This window comes from Homalodisca vitripennis, chromosome 2, assembly GCF_021130785.1.
Source record: "Homalodisca vitripennis isolate AUS2020 chromosome 2, UT_GWSS_2.1, whole genome shotgun sequence".
Lineage (NCBI taxonomy): Eukaryota > Metazoa > Arthropoda > Insecta > Hemiptera > Cicadellidae > Homalodisca > Homalodisca vitripennis.
In genome coordinates this window covers 133,780,335-133,800,000 of record NC_060208.1, presented here as the reverse complement: position 1 = coordinate 133,800,000, position 19,666 = coordinate 133,780,335, and positions in this window count along the sequence as shown.

Genomic DNA, 19,666 nt, shown 5'->3' with positions numbered 1-19,666 from the left:
TTTGCCTAATGTTCCAAAACAATTGTTTGAAGAACTCAATAAATTATCGAAATACATAGCGAAAAAATATAATTCAAAGAACATGAAACCTATGAAATTGACTGAAGAAGAAGAAATTTCGTATCAAAATTCTAGTCTTTGTCATATCTGTGAAACAGAAGGTTTTGATGAAGAAAAAAGATTAAAAGTGAGAGATCATTGTCATTTAAACCGGCAAATTTCGAGGTGCTGCTCATTTATGTTGTAATTGAATCTCAAATTTCCTCAAAATATTCCAGTTTTCTGTCACAATATGAGTAACTACGATACTCATTTGTACATAAAAAGAATTGGCTAAACAATATGGAAACGTTGATTTGATTGCAAACACCGATGAACGATATATAAATTATTCTGTAAATTCTGGATATGGATATGAATTCGAAGGTAATAAACCTAGAAAATACATTAAGTTTTCTTTGGTAGATACGTTCAGATTTATGGCCTCATCTATAGAAAAGTTATTAAAAAATATAAAGACAGAAGATTTTTAAACATACAAATCATTTTATACAGGATGGAAGAATATTGAATGAAATTCTAAAAAGACAGCCAAATGACGACAACGAGATTTTTAAAATTCTATCTGGAAAAGGAATATTTCCCTATGAATTTATCGACAGTATTGAAAAAACTTTATTACACAGAAGAGCTAAAAATTCAAGATTTCTATTCACTTTTAACAGATGAGAGCATATCTGAGAAAGATTTTTAACATTATTTAGCTGTTTGGAATAAATTAAAGGATAAAAATCTTGGTAATTACTCAGATCTCTATAACATCCAAGATGTTTTATTGCTTGCTGATATTTTGAAAAACTTCAGAAACATTTGCTTGAATTGTTACAAACTCGATCCAGCACATTATCTGACTGCTCCAAGTCTCGCATGGGGACGCTATGTTAAAATTAACGAAAATTGAGCTTCAGCTAATTAACGATTATAACATGTATTTGATGATTGAAAAAGGTATTCGCGGAGGCATTTCTCAATGTATTAAACGATATGTAGAAGCAAATAACAAATATTTGAAAGATTTTGATAAGACAAAGCCTGAAAACTATCTGTTGTACGTCGATGCCAATAACCTTTATGGTTACGGGCTTATGCAAAATTTACCACATAACGAAATCAAGTGGATGAATCCTAAAACATATACAAAAGAAGAGTGGCAAGAAAACAATTTTAGAACTCACTGGCGACGAATATTATGGCTATATTCTCGAAGTTGATCTAGGATATCCAACAAATTTACATGAACATCACAAGGATTTACCTCTTGCTCCCGAACATTATAAAAAACAAACTTTGCACAACTTTTACTGGATAAAACTGAATACGTTGTTCATTCAAGAAATTTTGGAAATTCTATCTGGAACAAGGTATGATTTTGAAAAATGTGAATAGGGTTATTGCATTCGATCAGAAGCCTTTTATGAAAAAGTACATAGATTTTAACACAAACATGAGAACCAAAGCTACAAGTGACTTCGAAAAGGACTTTTATAAGCTAATGAACAACTCTGTTTTTGGAAAATCTATGGAAAATGTGCGAAATATCAAACTAGGAAATGAAGAATTTTCAATGAAATGGGCCAAGAAAACAAACTTCAAATGCTTTAATATCTTTGACGACAACTGTATAGCGAGTCACATGTATAAACAAAAGGTTAAATTTAACAAACCGATCTACATAGGATTTTCAGTTCTTGACCTATCAAAATTGTTAATGTATGAGTTTTATTACGATAAATTAAAGAAGTTCGACCCAGATTTGAATCTGTGTTACATGGATACAGACAGTTATTTCCTAGAATTGAAACGAGATCCTTTTAAAATTATTAAAGAAAATATAGATGACTTTTTGATACAAGTGATTATCCAAAAGATCACGAATGTTTCACTACTAAAAATAAGAAGGTAATAGGGAAATTCAAAGATGAGTTAAATAGCGAAGTTTTAAGAAGAATTTTGTGGATTGAGATCGAAAATGTATTCGTACAAATATCTAGACAAAATTCCAGTTAGGTGTAAAGGAATTAAGAGAAGTGTTGTAAATAAAACAATAAATATCGAAAACTTGAAAAGATGCTTGTTCGAAGATAAAGAGGGAATTTAGAGAGATGACTGTAATAAAAAAGCTATAAACATGAGTTGTACACAATTACTATAAACAAGCTGGCACTGAGCGCTAAAGAGGATAAAAGAATTGTCCTAGAAAATAAGATCGAAACAGTACCGTATGGCTTATAAAAATGAAGCAAAATGTGGTATACTAGACGAACTAAATAAACTTGGAAACTTTGACATGTAAATGGAATATGATTTAATTCACTGTCACAAATGTAAGAAAAAAACGAAAAATATCGATGCTAAGATTGTTCAAACTCAAAACGGATTGTATAGAATTGCAGCAAAATGTTCAAAATGTACGACAAATAAGAGTAAGTTTATAAAGAATCCTTATGAAAAACAAGTAAAGAAAGAATCTAAGAATAAGGAAGAAATCGAGATTGAAGCTAGAGAAGTTCATGCACCAGTACGAAAAAAGTTTAAAAAGAGAAAATTATAACTTTAGGAATTGACGATTTATGCGGCAGCAGATTTAGTTATAATGTCTAACTATTCAGATCAAAATGATGGATTCAAGTATATGTTAAATGTTATTGATACTTTCTCAAAATATGCTTGGTCAAGAGCTATCAAAAGAAAAAACGGCAAGGATGTTTCAAAAGCTGTCGAAGATATAGTAAAAGATGCTATAAAGATCGGGCATAAACCTCCGAATCTTCTTCATACAGATAAGGGTTTAGAGTTTAAAAAATAAAGAATTTAACGATGTTTTGAAGAAATATAACATTAAGATTTTATCATACTGAAAACGAAGAGAAATCAAGTATTGTAGAGAGATATAACAGAACTCAAAACGAAAGGATGAAAGTTATTTTTGAGATTAATAAAAACTTTAAATGGATCTATATTCTTAAAAAAATAGTCAACAAATTATAATGATACGGTTCACAGTACGATTAAAATGAAGCCCAAAGACGTAGATAAGGATGCAGAAAAGTAGTTATTAGAGACAGTTTTCAAGTATGTTCCACCTGAAATTCACACGAAAAACTAAATTTAAAATTAAATGATCATGTAAGAATTGTTAGTAAAAAACAAAACATTTTCGAACAAATTATAAGAACAATTGGTCAAGAGAATCTTTGTGATTTATCAAATTAATAACACAGATCCTGTAACTTATAGTATAAAAGATTTAAACAACGAAGAAATAACTGGATGTTTTTACGAATATGAATTGAGAAAGTCAAAGCTATAATTTTTTCTATATAAATGGAGGCTCAAAAGAAATGTTCAATGTGCAAGGAAATAAAAGGTTTTGAAGAATTTTATAAAAATAGAACTAAAAAAGACGGATTTGGACATTATTGTAATGATTGTCATAATAAATATCGAAAAGAATTATACTATAAAATAGAATAGAAAAATTAACTCTAGAGGAGAAAGAATGTTACTTTTGTAAAGAAGTTAAGAATGTTTCTGAATTTAACAAGTGGCATTATAGTAGAGATAAAAAACAAGCATATTGTAAAGATTGTACTATAAAGAATTCAACGAGAAAGTCGAAAAAAAAAGAGACTCATTGCGAATGTGGACGAATTATTCAATGGTTACCTAGGTATGCTAAACATTTACAGACAAAATATCATAATTCGAGAGTTTACTAAAATTTAGTAACATTTTCATTCCTTTTTCAATCTTAAATAAATTGTTGTTTTACTCTCATTTTTCAATAAATTTCCATCAGAGTCTTGAACAGTTAAGGCGATTTTTTTTAATTCTTGTAATATTTGTTCTAATTGGAAATATAATCGATTTCATTCGGTTTTTTCACTGATTTTTGATCCATAAGCAACATTTGGAAAAAAAGTGTACAAAATTTCAGATTCTTTGTGTAAATGTTCGGTATGATTTTCAAAACTAGGTTCAACGAGATTACAATGTACTTCAATTACATCGAACGGTCTAAATTTTGGCGTTTTATTTCCTAAATATACCTGATTTGGCTCAATAGTTTCTTGAACAAACCCTAATAAATCTACTATAATTGCTGAAAAACATTATTCTTACTGGTGATTTTATTTGAATTTTATTAGAGAGATAATTTTTTTGCATTTCAAACTTGTTTTTCGTCAAAGTTTAAAGATTTATCTGATTGTTTTGAATGTTTTCAGATAATTTTTAAGGGAATTTTTTATTTGATCGAAAGTATAATATCCTTTGTTTAAACCATAATATTTTGTTATGTTCTTCTCACTAAATCCTATACAATAAGGAGAACTTTCACTAATATTTATTACAAAATTGTCAGAATAAAAACCGCTTAAACCGATAAAATAATTTGATTCTTCCTCTAAATGAATAGGATGTTCTAAGTTTAAAAACTAATTTAGAGCTTTTGAAGTCAACTTGAACAGCTTCATTTTTCGCTATTTAAATGGAGAAATTTTTAAAGCAAAAGATCAGATAAAACTTCAAACGTTTGAAGAAAATAAGAAAGATCAACCAATCAGATTGTTAATGGTTGGTTCAAGTGGATGTGGAAAAACAACTTTATTATTGAATTTTATCTACAATAGGTTGATTCCTTATTCCAATTTGTATGTTTTTAGTAAATCTTTAGAACAAGACGCCAATAAAAAATCACAAGAAAGAAAGATTTGAAAATATTGAGAAAAAAACTTAAAAACAAAAAATATCACATTTTTATAATGCTTCCGAGGAACATAGTTTACTTAAGCGAATGTAAAACAAATTCTTTAATCGTTTTCGATGATTGTATTTTAGAAAATCAAGACGTTATTAAAGAATATTTCGTAATGTCTCGTCACAAAAACATATCTTGTATCTATCTTTCTCAATGCTTTTCTAAGGTTGATAAACAAGTTATAAGAAATAATTTGAATATGTTGTGTGTTTATAAACAAGATGATCATTATTCCAGAAAGATTTATAACAATTATGTGGGATCTGATATGAGTTTTTAACCACTTTATTGAGTTGTGTGATAAAATTTGGAAAGAAGACTATGGTTTTTTTTAACTATTAATCTAACTTTGAAGCCTAAAAATGGAAAATATTTGAATAAATTTTCTAACATAAATGCTGCTCAGTGGTCTGACAAATCTACTTGATAATATATTTGTTACAACTATTTTTTATATTATCTTTAATTTTTATTTTACATTATGAAAATAACAGAAAAACGGTAAATCTGTTCACGTTCCACGTTCACGTTCATGTTTCACGTTCGTGTTTTACGTTTCACGTTCGTGTTTCACGTTCATGTTTTACGTTTCGTGTTCACGTTTTTACGTTCCACGTTCACGTTTTACGTTTCGTGTTCACGTTTTTACGTTCCACTTTCACGTTTTACGTTTCGTGTTCACGTTTTTTACGTTCCACGTTCACGTTTTACGTTCCACGTTCACGTTTTACGTTCCCACGTTCACGTTTTACGTTCCACGTTCACGTTTTACGTTCCACGTTCACGTTTTACGTTCCACGTTCACGTTTCAAAATTTTTCTAATTAAATGGTGAACGTAACTTCTGAGGAAGCGAAAAAACTTGATCAAATCGAAAAGAAATTAATCAAAGAATTTAAAGAACAGATTCGAATTGATGAAAAAGAACAAGAATTTGTTCAAAAAATCAATCAACCTGTAACTTCTGCAATAAAAAACGTTGAGGGCAAAATTGAAAATGTTTTAAGTGATAATCAAAATTTGATGAATTTGGTTCCAGTTGTACGACAATTTGCCGATATTTCAATTCCAGAATCTGAAGTGGAAGAGTTTGAATTGCCAAAATTACCATCTTCAACCCATTTAGACCTCGAATCAGAAGAAGACCATAGTTGAACCAATAAGTCCTGGAACAACGGATATAATAATTGGTGAAATTGGTAAAAAAATTCTTCCTAGAGCAAAGGATGATAAAATTCGTTTGTATTGGAACAGAAAAAAGAGAAGTTTTATGATTAGAAATTTACCCGTTAATTTTGAGTATAATGATATCATTATTAATGTAAAAAACATATGAAGGAACTCAAGGTTTATGGAGATTATTAACAGACTATGACGCTCCAAAAGATAATTTATATTCTGAAGAAGATTTGAAAAAGTATACAGAAATTTTATGGGAATCTGACTCAATTTACAAAAATAATGATCCATCTACTAAGAAGCCTAAGTCAAGTAGAGGTAAAAAATATATGAAATTAATTAAACCAATTTGGGAAAAACAAATCGAAGGATCAGGTGTAAGAAAATACAGTGATAATAAGGATTGATACAGATATATCGACGATTTGACAAAACTCGATGGGATTATTAATTATATTTATGCTCAAGAAAAGGCTGGAAACAACAATTTTTTGATCGAAAAGAAAGCGATTAAGGATTTTATTTCGAACAAACTTGATGAAATGATTGAAAAACCTGATGGAATTAAATATTTAAAACGAATTTTGCCGGCAATAAGTTCATCTATGATTGAGGGTAGTGGACTTTTGAATGATTTTATCAACAATTTACCTTTTGAATTACACGTACCAACTTATCAGTATCTGGGGCCTGGCCACAAAACTCGAAAAAAAGACTAAAAAGAGGAGATCCTGGTATAAATAAATTAGATCAAGCTGCTATGGAACACGATATTTTTTATGCAAAAACATAGAGACACAAATTCCAAACATATAGCAGATAAAGTTTTGCAAGATAAGGCAATGGATAGATTTTTATCAAAAGATGCTAGTTTAGGTGAAAGATTTTGTTGCGCTTCCAACAGCTGGAGCAATGTTTTTTGAAAAGAAAACTAGGAATGCGAATCTCGAAGAGAACTTGAAATTTTAACTATATAAATGGAGGTGAACGTAAAACTTCAGTAAAAATCAGAAAGAAAAAACAAAATCCGCTTTTAAGAAAAAAATACCCGTTTAGTATTCAATTTAAAATAGATCAAACTAAAAAATGGCGAAGATAAGATATTTTTAAACAAATAGACAATACAAAAAACTCGAAAAACATAAGAAAAACAATAAAGGAACCAGAATAGAATTTTCTTATAATCAGTTGAAAGAACTTAAAAATGGTGGACTTTTGAAAGATTTATTAGATTTTGGAGAAAAAATATTCAGTTGTTAAAAATGTTGTTCCCTATGGTTCGTAAAGCTGCTCCAATCGTTAAAAAAAGATGTGATTCCTATTGTTCGAAACATTTTAAAATTGGTTAGATAAAGAGTTGGAAGATGTTACAGGATCTGGATTAGATGAAAAAACTTTGAATTACGTGAAATCAAACATAAAAAAAAAAATTGAAAATCAAACCTTTAACATTCGGGGAATTGGAAGAAATCTGCAAAAATATTAAACATTTTAGAGGAATCTTCATGAGAGATACATTACCTGAAAAAGTTAAGAAATTTGAATGTGGAATTGTGAATTTAGACTCGATTATGGGAGGTGGAACGCATTGGATTTGTTATTATAAAAATGATAAGAATGCATGTTATTTTGATTCGTATGGAAGAATTGAGGACAAACCACCTATAGAATTGATTAAATATTTGAAAAAATCAAGCGTCTACTACAATGATTCTCAGATTCAAGATTATAAAGATCCCCCAATTTGTGGTCATTTATGTGTTTTTGTTTTGAATGAACTGAGTAATGGTAAAGATTTTAAAGAAGTTGTTAACAAATTATTACTTAATAAATATGGATTCACGAAATATTTTTGACGTATTTGGAACACAAATTAAAAAAGAAAATATTCGAAATAATGTCAATTTTGATAGTTTGAGAAATGAGTTTGATAACAAGTTAGAAAATTTATTACAAAACCTTCCAGATTCAGATATGTTTGCTGTCGAGATTGAAGATTTTAAAGCAGAATATGATAACAAACTTGCAAATTTCATAAGTTCAAGTGAAGTTGCTGATGAATACAAACATTAAAAAAAGAATTTGAAGATTGTGCAGAAAAAATATTTACCAATTTAATGTCTCATATCGAAAAAGCTGATAAAATTACTGAAGCGATAAAAGTTGAAAAGAATTATGTTAGTTTGGCTAATAAAAAAAGAATTGTCGGTGTTCGACCTGGTATTTGACAAACATGATGTTGTTGTTAAAGAACAAATTTTAAAACCTCTACAATTATCAGAAAACATCGATATTGTTGATTTACATGATCCGAATGTTAAAAATGCCTTAGATTTTAAAGGAAAAAGAATTGATGTTGTTGTAATGATTCAATTAGAAGATCCTATTAAAATGTTTAATGAACTAAAAACAAAATTATGAGAATCATAAACAGCATGTTAAAGATTTTACAACAGAAGTCTATGAAAAACTTGATGAAAGAAGTAAAAGATCAGTAGACGATGTTGGTGAAATTAATGAAAAAACTGACTAAATTTAAAGAGTCTTTTGATAAGTTTAGTTTAGATGCTACGAAAACTTTTGAGAATATTGGTCATAAATTTGTTGAATACAATGATTCTTATGCTGACAAATTTCAAAAAATAGAAGAAAAAACTTAATAAGTGGGAGGAAGATCTTACTGAAATAGGTATTCACGTAGGGTTTTATACCTGATAAAATTTCCTTATATAAATGACGCTCATATATTGTATGAGGTGTAAGGCAAAAAACTGAAACAAATGATATAAAATACTATGCAAACATTAATGGAGTTAAAAGAGTTTTCTGGAAAATGTGCTGAATGCAACGCTAAAAAAGAGCCAATTTATAAAAACTTGAAATTTTTTTCTTAATAAATAGAGATGGCGGGACATTACAGTGCTTTCGATCTTTTTATAATGCAACACGAAAGAGATTTGAAAAAAGAACATTGGATGATATTTCTCAAAAAATATGAATTATCCGAAGATATGATGCGATTGTACATTAATAAGTTAAATTGGTATAACATTGCAAAATATCAAAATCTGTCCCCTGAGTTTCATTCAGAAAATATACATTATCAATTAAACGATCATATGTCTGTTCTTTGCCTCTATCAACACTTGAGTATAAAGTTTTTGGATGAAAATAAAGATACAGTTGATTGGAATAATATTATAGATAGCGGTTACTATCCTGTGCAGATTTTATTGAAATATGTGGCTGAAATTGCAAAATTTAAGGAAGAGAATCCTGAATATGACGAAGTAGATCATTAAAAATGACTAAAATTTATATCTTTTCTTATAAAAAACGTACATTAGATCGATAAAAATGATATCTTTTCTATACATGATGTTTAAAATTTCTAAATTTTCTCTTATTAAATGGCGGACTACAGAAAGTATGCTAGTGATATTGATATTGAAAGGGCGGAGTTTAAAAAATTTCTATCCAATTAGTAAACAACATTTTGAATGAAACGAATAAAAGAACTGAGTTTAATATTGATTTTGGAGATAACTTTTTGCTCGTCTAACTTCCAGTTTTATATTTCTGGAACTTTAACAAAACAAGATGGTCAAGCATATCTTGGAACTGATAATGTTAGATTAATCGATAATTTTATACCGTTTTTATTTTCTAAGATTGAAGTAAGAAAACACAATAAATTGATAGAAGAAGTCGAAAACTGTGGCCAATTAAGCACTATTAAAGGAACCATTTGTTATTCCAAAAGTGATGTATTTTCAAACAGTTTTGAATCAACTTTTAAATTTGGACAATTTGAAGCGGTCGGTGATTTAGCACATTTCGGCTTAGGATTCTTTGAAAATGTAAATTTTCCAATCTATAAAGGTGGATTTTACATTAGTTTCATAAGAGCTGAAGACGATGATGTGATTCTGAAGACTGCAACTGGAAATGTTATGCCTGTTGATGGCAAAATTACAATTAACGAGTTTTTTCATTAGAGTTCCGATGATTTATTACAAAACCACGAGTAAAATTCAGTTGATTGATGAAATTACAAAATCTCAAAACATTTATGTTTAATTTTCTAGATTGGCAATGTATTGAGCAAAAAGGTATTTCCGGAACAACTTATTCGTTCGATATCACAAATATTTATAGAAAATATCTTCAATCCGAAGTTTGTTATTATAGGTTTTCAAACAGATAGACAGAATAATCAAGAGAAAAATCCTTCAAAGTTTGATAGTTTGAATGTAAAAAATATCAGAGTAAAATTGAACGGTTCTTATTATCCAGATGAATTACAAAATTTAAACATTTCAGGAGGTCTTTTCAGAATCATGTATCAGATGTATCAAGATTTTAAGAAAGTTTACTACAAAAATATGGAAATTGTATTATAATCCTAAAGAATTTTTAGCGAATAGACCTATTTATGTCATTGATACAACAAAGAGTTTGACAAATATTTCTGCTTCAAAGAACGATATAATTATCAATATGGATTTTCAAAAATGCTGTTACAAACGCGATTTGTTATGTTGTTGTTGTTTCTGAGAAATTTTTATCATATGATGTGATTAAGAACGATATTAGAGAAATTCAGTAAAAATTTTAGATTTCTTGATTTTTCATTCCATTTCAGAGATTTTTTTATTAAGATTTTAATATATTTACCACACAATTTCCGTTTATTCGAAACAGATATGAGAACATTGGCAATAGATTTTTCATTAAGATTTTAATATATTTACAAAAGAATTTTCGTTCGTTGATTTGAAGCAGATATGAGATCATTTCCAATAGATTGATTCGAAGCAGAAGTTTTCAATAGACACCTTAAGAAATTAGAAGCAAACAGCTATAGATTCGGTTAATTTTTCATTCGTGAGTTACTGTTTGATTTTACAGATTCGTTTATTGTCCTTTAAACAGTATTTTCCATTACTGTTTCATTTTACAGATTCGTTTATTGTCCTTTAAACAGTATTTTCCCCTGATTTACTGTTGGCTCCGAAAGTGGTCTAGGAACCTTATATATTCTTATCTACTTATATCTATATATATATAAAAGAAAGACATGTTAGTTACACTATGTATAAGTCAAGAACTTCTAAACCCATTTGGCTGAAAATTGGTAGGGAGGTAGCTAAGAACTGGGGAGAAACACATAGGATACTTTTTATCCCGTTCCCGATTCAGGATTCCGTCCCACTGGTCTCTAAAAGTTACGGAAAATACCCGTAAGAAATGCATTACATCAAACATATGTTATTAAGTGAAAGGGCCTGTTCAAATTGAATCAGCTGTTCTTTGTAAAAATATATAATGCAACAAAAGAAATATATGTTTATATAATGTAATTTACCATTTTAAATTTCTTTACATTTATAGGTTTAAAGCATAGAGTAAGCTTAAGAGGAACAAATCAAATTTTGTTTCTCAACTGTTTCTGCAATCAATGTTAAGCATAGACTTTACTATCCCAGATAATACAAATCAAATTTTTAATTTTTTTACAATTTCAAAGCAGTTATCTCTGCATCTCCAAGTCAGATACGTACATTATTTGCTATCATCATTTCGACATGCTTTCCATCGAAACCCATCTAACCTTGTGGCACAAATACAAGGATAATATGGCAGAAGATATTTTACATCAAATTCGTGTCAGTTCAATAATATCCGATCTTAAAAATGAATGAGGGAGATACATAATCGGGCCTTACTCTTGATCGAAGACATGTGTTATCTCATGTGTGGTAGTTTATTAGTCAGGTTAGGAATGCCAACGCCAAATCGTAAAATGAATGGACGCATTTAATCGAGAATTGGAATGGGAACGTGAATATGATCACCAGGAATTAGATTTAGTAGTTTCAAACGAATGTGCTCCTGATGAACCCCCCAAAAAAGGAAGTTTTATGATACATTAATGAAGGCAATTGATGATGGAAACGGTGGTTTATATTTACATGGTGGTGGAACTGGTAAGACATCCTCATGTCAGTAGTTTTAGCCCACTGTTCGTGCAAGCTCCAACAATGCATTTTCAGTTTGCTTCTTCTGGAATAGCAGCCACATTGCTAGAAGGATGTCGTACGGCACATTCTGCATTAAAAATTTCCGTTAAATCTTCAATATATTGAAGAACCAACGTGCAACATTACAAAGCGCTCCGCTATGGCGAAAGTTTTATCAGAATCGAAGATCATCATCTGGGACGAATGCACAATAGCGCATAAACGTGCATTGGAAGCAGTTAACCTAAAATTTGCAAGATCTACGTAATGACTCAAAATGTTTTGGAGGCGCAACTATTTTACTGTCTGGCGATTTCCGCCAAACATTGCCAGTAATTCCCAGATCGACTGCTCCGACAAAATAAACGCTTGCCTCAAATCATCGAATCTATGGCGCTATGTTAGGAAAACTTCAGCTGACAACAATCATGAGAGTTGCATTGCTGAACGATACATCTGCTGAAGATTTCTCTAAATAATTGTTGACTATCGGTAATGGTCGAGTACCTGTTTGACGAATCGAGCGAAATTGATTTCATTTCCTCGGGGATATCTGTAACTTGTCTCATCGAAAAGACGAACTCATCAACAAAGTATTCCCAAACATCATTACTAACCTCAAAAATAATGAATGGTTTGAGTGAGCGAGCAATTTTGGCAGCTAAGAATAAAGATGTAGATGACTTAAACTACATAATTCAGAATGAGATCATTGGTACACTGCATTCTTTCAAATCTGTTGACTGTGTAACAAATGAAGATGATGCCACCAACTATCCAATTTGAATGTTTTAAACTCCTTGGATGTACCTGGCACAATTTACAACTAAATATTGGTTCTGTAGTAAATCATGCTTCGAAACTTATACCAACCAAAACTGGGCAACGGAACAAGTTTGGTGGTAAGTAAATTGAAGAACAATTTTATTTACACCACAATACTCAAAAGGTGAGGAAAATTCTCATTCCGAGGATCCCGATGATCCCACCCGACATACCATTTGAGTTTATACGGTTTCAATTTCCGATCCAGTCATGACTGTAAATAAGTCACAAGGCCAATCGTTGAAAGTTTGTGGTCTTAATCTCAAACATCCATTTTTTTTCCCGTGGCCAATTAAATGTGGCATGTCCACGCGTCGGAAGACCATCCGCGTTATTTGTTTTCGCGCCTATAAAAAAACAAAAAATGTAGTTTATCACAAGGTGCTACAATAAATGGCAAATAAAGAATCATTGAATAATTTTAATTTTTTATTTACAATTGTCCTAATTTAAAAAGTAAAAAATGTGATCATGTGATATTGCCTTTAAGGCGGGACAAAGTTCGCCGGAGTCAGCTAGTTATATATATAAAAGAAAGTCGTGTTAGTTACACTATTTATAACTCAAGAACGGCTGAACCGATTTGGATGAAAATTGGTAGGGAGGTAGCTAAGAACTGGGAGAAAGATATAGGATACTTTTTATCCAGTTCCCGATTCAGGATTCCGCCCCACTGGTCTCTAAAATTTACAGAAATACCCGTAAGAAATGCATTGCAGCAAACATATGTTGTTAAGTGAAAGAGCCTTTTCAAATTTAATCAGCTGTTCTTTGTAAACATATATAATGCGACAAAAGAAATAAATGTTTATGTAATTTAATTACTATTTTAAATTTCTTTACACTTATAGTTTGAAAGCATAGAGTAAGCTTAAGAGAAACAGCAAATTTTGTTTCAACTGTTTCTGCAATCACCGTTAAACATTGACATTACTATCCAGATAATACAAATCAAATTTGACGTAAAAATTCACCTTTACCTGCAATATTTATTAATAATTCATGTAAACCATGCTCGTGCTTGATCAGAAGAGCAATGCAGATATCAAAATTACTATCTTACGTTGGCTAAAAATATAAAGATTATAAAACCAACCTTAGTTGTTTTTTTTTTGACAGAATTATGGTTCTCAAAACTGCGTGTGTACATATTCTCTCGATCGAGACAACAAAGCAAGCTCAATCATGGCATCGGAGATATAACTAATTTGATCCAGAAGTGATACACGCGCAAAGCCTAAAATAAAAACCATACGCAATTTCGCCTAACATCTGAAGCTCATAATCATTAGACTGTAATAATATGTACCTAAAATATGCCTATTTTCGTTTCAAAATTACATTGAGCGCCATCATTTATTACATTGTATGTGCGCTAATGAACTTTTTGACTCCCGTCCACGATGGTCTAATATAGTTCAATTGTATACAAAAATCATAGAATATTGGAGAAAAATTCCAGTTATTTCACAGGTGCATATTGAGACTCTTTTAAAATTTAAATCTTAAATAGATCATGAGCTTGGAATATCTTTCAGTGATTATCATTTATCTCAGAAGAGTAATAACAACGTTCAAAAGAAATATGCCTACTATGTCCCAATGTTTCTGTAGGAAATCGTGTGCGAAGCCGTGGGTATCTGGGTATTTGGTTGTAATTGGTATTTTATTGAAAATCAAGAGTTTTCGTTATAAAATACTACGAATTTATTGACGATCTAGCTGTTACCCGCAGCCAATCGCGCATAATTGCTTTTACTAAGTAATATAAGGTTCTTAAGATTTGCGTGCGAAGCCGTGGGTAACAGCTAGTGTACAAATATAATGAATAAAACCACTGCTAAAACAATCACACAGAATATTTACTACCGTAACTAACATGTTTTAAACTTAATGGGTATAAGTTTATTGAAATAATTACGCCTTCTAAATGTTAATACACAAGAACGGTAGGTAGGTGTAGAACGTAGTTTGTAATACTTACAAGCTAATCAATATGCATAAAACACAATTCACAATTTTATAAATACATAATTCATAATTTAGTATGTCTAACTTATTTTTAACTATTATTACATTGAAAAGTAACTCAACTATAGCTTTGATAATAATAAATATATTAATTTTAAATATTTGTAGTGAAAAACAAAATGTTGATATTTGTAAGTGATTAATTATAATAATATGCATTGTGGGTTTATATTAAATAAATTTAAACCTTTGTACAAATATTGTAATAAAATATTTTAATAATATAATTTCTACATTTTTCCAAGGAAATAATGGACTTTACATATAACGAAATCCTCTGTCTAAAACAAGTCAATAATGTATGTTAACATTCAGAAATCAGAACATAAAAGATTTTTAAAGCAATCCGTTGTTATATATTGTAATATTTTCAGAATACAGCGTATAAGATTATTCCATATGGTTGAAAAGCGTCAAATATTTGAAAATAACTGTATCATTCGCCATAAAACATGGTTTATCATTGTATGCATTAGCAATTAGTTGTCATAAACCCTCGCGTTCATAATTTTCTGTCGCAGCGGTATTTTTCGATCAATTATATCTTGATTCAGCTACTCAATACTGTTAAATCAACGTTATGTACTTTTATAAAAAAACAATTATGTAAGGTTATATTGATTTCTGTTACTAGTTTTCATTGTACTATATTAAAAAACTATAAATATGGTGTAAAGAATTATCAATAACGATACCTTTCGCTTTTACGTAAATGTGAAAGAATGACAAAGGTATTGGATTTAATTCATGTTTAATAGATCAAAAATTTTAATATGTAGTTACTTTATTTATTATTTCTAAACTATTTACGATGTATTATAGAGCTAAACTATTCCCTTAAAACATAGCCTATATCAGTCGATATTTTAAAACATCATGGGAAAGTTTTATTTTACATATTTACAAAACACGATTGATAAAAACTAATATATACTAATGAAATTTTCAATATAATTAAAACTGCAATGCCTTTAGATATTTTATACAATTTAAATAATAATTACATTAAATTATTAAAGAGTTAAATATTCAAGTTATGAATAATAATAACTTTCTTCTCTTGCTTACATGACATAACCATCAGGCCTCATCTAACAACTGCTTGTATATAGGGATTAAAGGATGTATCGATCAAGATATTGGTACAGCCGAATTAGGTCCAATAATTGCAGGATTACTTGCCAATTTACGTGTGTACCTATAAGCAGAGAGCTGTTGTTCGCTACTAATCTGTGTCCAATAAGATGAACGAAACTTCCTGAAACGTATCTTACAAAATGTCATGTTAAATAGTATGTAATATTTTCACATCGTTAACATTAGAGATTATGTTGATAAAGTTAAGAGTATATGGTATTTAATTTTGTTAACGAGTATCACATGTGTTGTATTTTATTTCCAGGTTACAAAGAAAGTATAATTGGCCTCAATATGATTTGTTTTCATTAGGAATAAATAAAATATATTTCCACTTTTATGTAAAAAACATTTTTAACCACCTAGGTTTGGAAATCTTTTGAGCCATCTTTTGCTCTACTTGCATTCGCATAGAACACTTTCACCGTAACACTTAAACAAATCTTAGAACTATAAACATTTCTTATCTGAACTATATTTATATCTTACAAAACTGTTCAGTGTAACATCATTGAACAGTGTATGTCCTCGCTTAGGTTTTAGCTTAACTAAATATTTACCATGTTAAAATAATTCGAAATACAAATCAATAAAATTATGTATTAACACTTAAAATAAATTATATAAATGTAGAATTTCTCACTTTATCAACTATTTATAATAAATATTAAATCTATATTGTCTAAAGAAAATAGCCATTATTTTAGTTTTAGTAAAACATTTCGTTCCAGTAAAAAGTTCGTTAACATTTCTAAGTTCAATGGTTAGAAGTTGTATAGTTTGGCAAAAAACAATAGCACGAAATGTACAGGAATTCTTTAAGTGTGTTTATTACCTACCGGTATTTTTTTTGACATTAACTTTTTCACAATTACTTATTCTTTAACTAAAGAAATTCAACTTATCCTTGCTATCTTTCGCACTCATAACATAAAACATTCTATAAATCTTAAAAACGTATAAAATACTGATTTGTTAGATATTTAAAAGAATTCTATGCTAGAAAAGAAGATTCCGGTTTTTGTTTTAACAGCATTATTTCTAAATTAGTTTGGGGTTTCCTTAATTTTTCATGTAAGTTTATAAAGTTTCACTCCAACAATGAATGGCATATTGAAGCAGTTAACACAGTTATTTCCATACCATTAATATCACATAAATATATTACAAAAAATATCTGTATACTGTTATTGGATAGTAATGTTTGTATTACGATTTTACCAGCAGAGTATTTCATGTCGTTCATGTATTCCAAGGTATATAAAAGTTTCTACTTGTTTAATAATTTTTAAGTTATAAGTTAAAACATGTATAAAGGTTCCTGTTATAAAATGTTACGTTTATTTAATACTAAACATGGTATATTTATTATTGTTGCGTTTTGTTTTTGTAAAGTTTAATACCAGACGATTTGTTTACGCCATTCCTTTCGTATGCCTGGATCATGTGTTATTTCAACCCATAAGTACTTATTAAGTTGTGAATAAGTATAAGAAACCGCAGCAAAGGCCGTAACTTGCCCAATAAAGGGCTTATTTAGTAAATTATTATAACAAATTTGGAATAAATTCCCTGCCATTAATGAGTTCAGCAAGAGACTTTTTTTTAAATATTTTGTTACTACAATTATCCTTGATCTTTAATATTTGTTCACGTCCTGTTAAATAATTCCTGCTCTAATCCCGCTTATACAATAACTCCCCTTATACAAAAAAAACATATACCATCACGCTCATTCAAGCTTTACAACAGAATATTAAAATACAAAATTTAAAGGCTTTTGTAATCGATGAACAAGGCTGTTGGCTTTTCACGCTTATTTGTAAATAAATTATAAAACTTTTGACACTTCAGTTTTCATTCATGTTCTCAATACAAAATATTCACACACTAATTCCCCTTAATGTTTTCAAAAATTCATTTTTTTATTACCTAAGAGTGTTTAACAGATTGTTAAAGTGTTGCAAAACAATCTTTTTCACAGACCAATGATGCAGATTTATCTTAATTTTCAATAAATGCTGTTATGACGTTTCTACTCTACATAAGTGCAAAGTATAACATTTATAATGGCATATTACACTCCAGAAAATTATAGAATATCACTGGAAGATATTCTAATGTGATGGCCTGTAATTATCCGAAAACCTAAGATTTAATTTGATGGGGTAATGTTTTGAGGCCCTAAAGTCCGTGAGCAAAACAGTTTTTTGAGTATGGTTGAGAAACGACAATTTCTCTGCAAAATTCTATCGTATTTCAATGATTAGTTTAAGTAACACTAAATATTTCTAGCCAGAGTGAAGGATTTACTATTTCTGATTTAATCTTGGTTGAAGCATGATGTAATATGATAAACCCTATAATATTTGCACTTGAAGTATTCATGTTTGGAGTACGCATTATTCCAGTTTTTGTTGCTAATAAGTTCAAAAGGTGCACATAATTTCCACTAGCTCTCATTTCAGGTTCAGTGTACAAATCAAAAAGCATGTACTGCCTGGACATAGTATCCACTTCCACTCTAACATATTCTTACTTCCACTATATCGTTTTTGCCAACCAAAACAATGCGTTTATACACAGGCCTCAAAAGTATACGATTATGGAAATATGTATTTATTTATGATGTTGAGTTTAGCCCTAGGTCACGGTGCAGCGTCCGGACGATGACTGGTGGCTTACTACCGTTGAATAAATGTAGATAAAAAGGATAATGATTGCTCCAAAATGATTGCATCATTAGGTTGACAGTGGTTTATGGAAGACACGAGATCACATTCATGTATGATATGAAATATATTCATCAAAATTCAATAATGCGTTTTCCTCATCACGTATGTATATTGTGCTATACGAGGAGTTTTACATGTTCAAAATTACATCACTGGCTAAATCCTCATTTACTCGCTAATCATTTTTTAACCCTCTGCAATCTTTAAGTGGAATAGGAAGAATTTTGTGTAAAGTTCAAAGTTTGTGTAAGCACTACTATAATGTTTTTAAATATTTATCCTTATTTTTTTAAATTACCACAGAACTCCTTCGAATAGGGCTACGTCTATATCTTGACATTAAGAAGTTTAAAACACTCTGAAAACACTCCTGGCCTAGGATAGTGGAACCCAAATATTTTGGACTGTTAAATAAACTATAATGAAATTAAGTTAGAAAATTCAAATGGCGCGGCGGTCACTTATGCCGTTAGTGCAACTCCTTTTCGAAATTATATGCCTATGAAGTCCTTAGTATAGAGCAATAAATAGGGTAAATAACTACATATAAATATTCATTAAAATGCATCTATAAGTGTACAAATTATCTAGTGCCAAATTTGTTGAAAAAAGTATTTTTATTAATTTAATACAGAATAAAACGCAAAAGACCTTGTACAAGCATAAAATTATAGTAGATTGAATATTTAATTATCTCGCCATTTTCGCATTCCAGTATTTTACAAAATACAAATGGCAAATTTCCAAAAAAGGTATGAAACCTTGTATAAGCATAACAGATAGGACACAATGATCTTTGAGTAAAGCTACAAAGACTGAGGCATTTTATTTGAATTTTGTAAGTATTTGAATGTTTACGTTGTGTCTATGAGCTGATTAGATCAATTAGTTTTATTACTTTATAATAGTAATAAATTA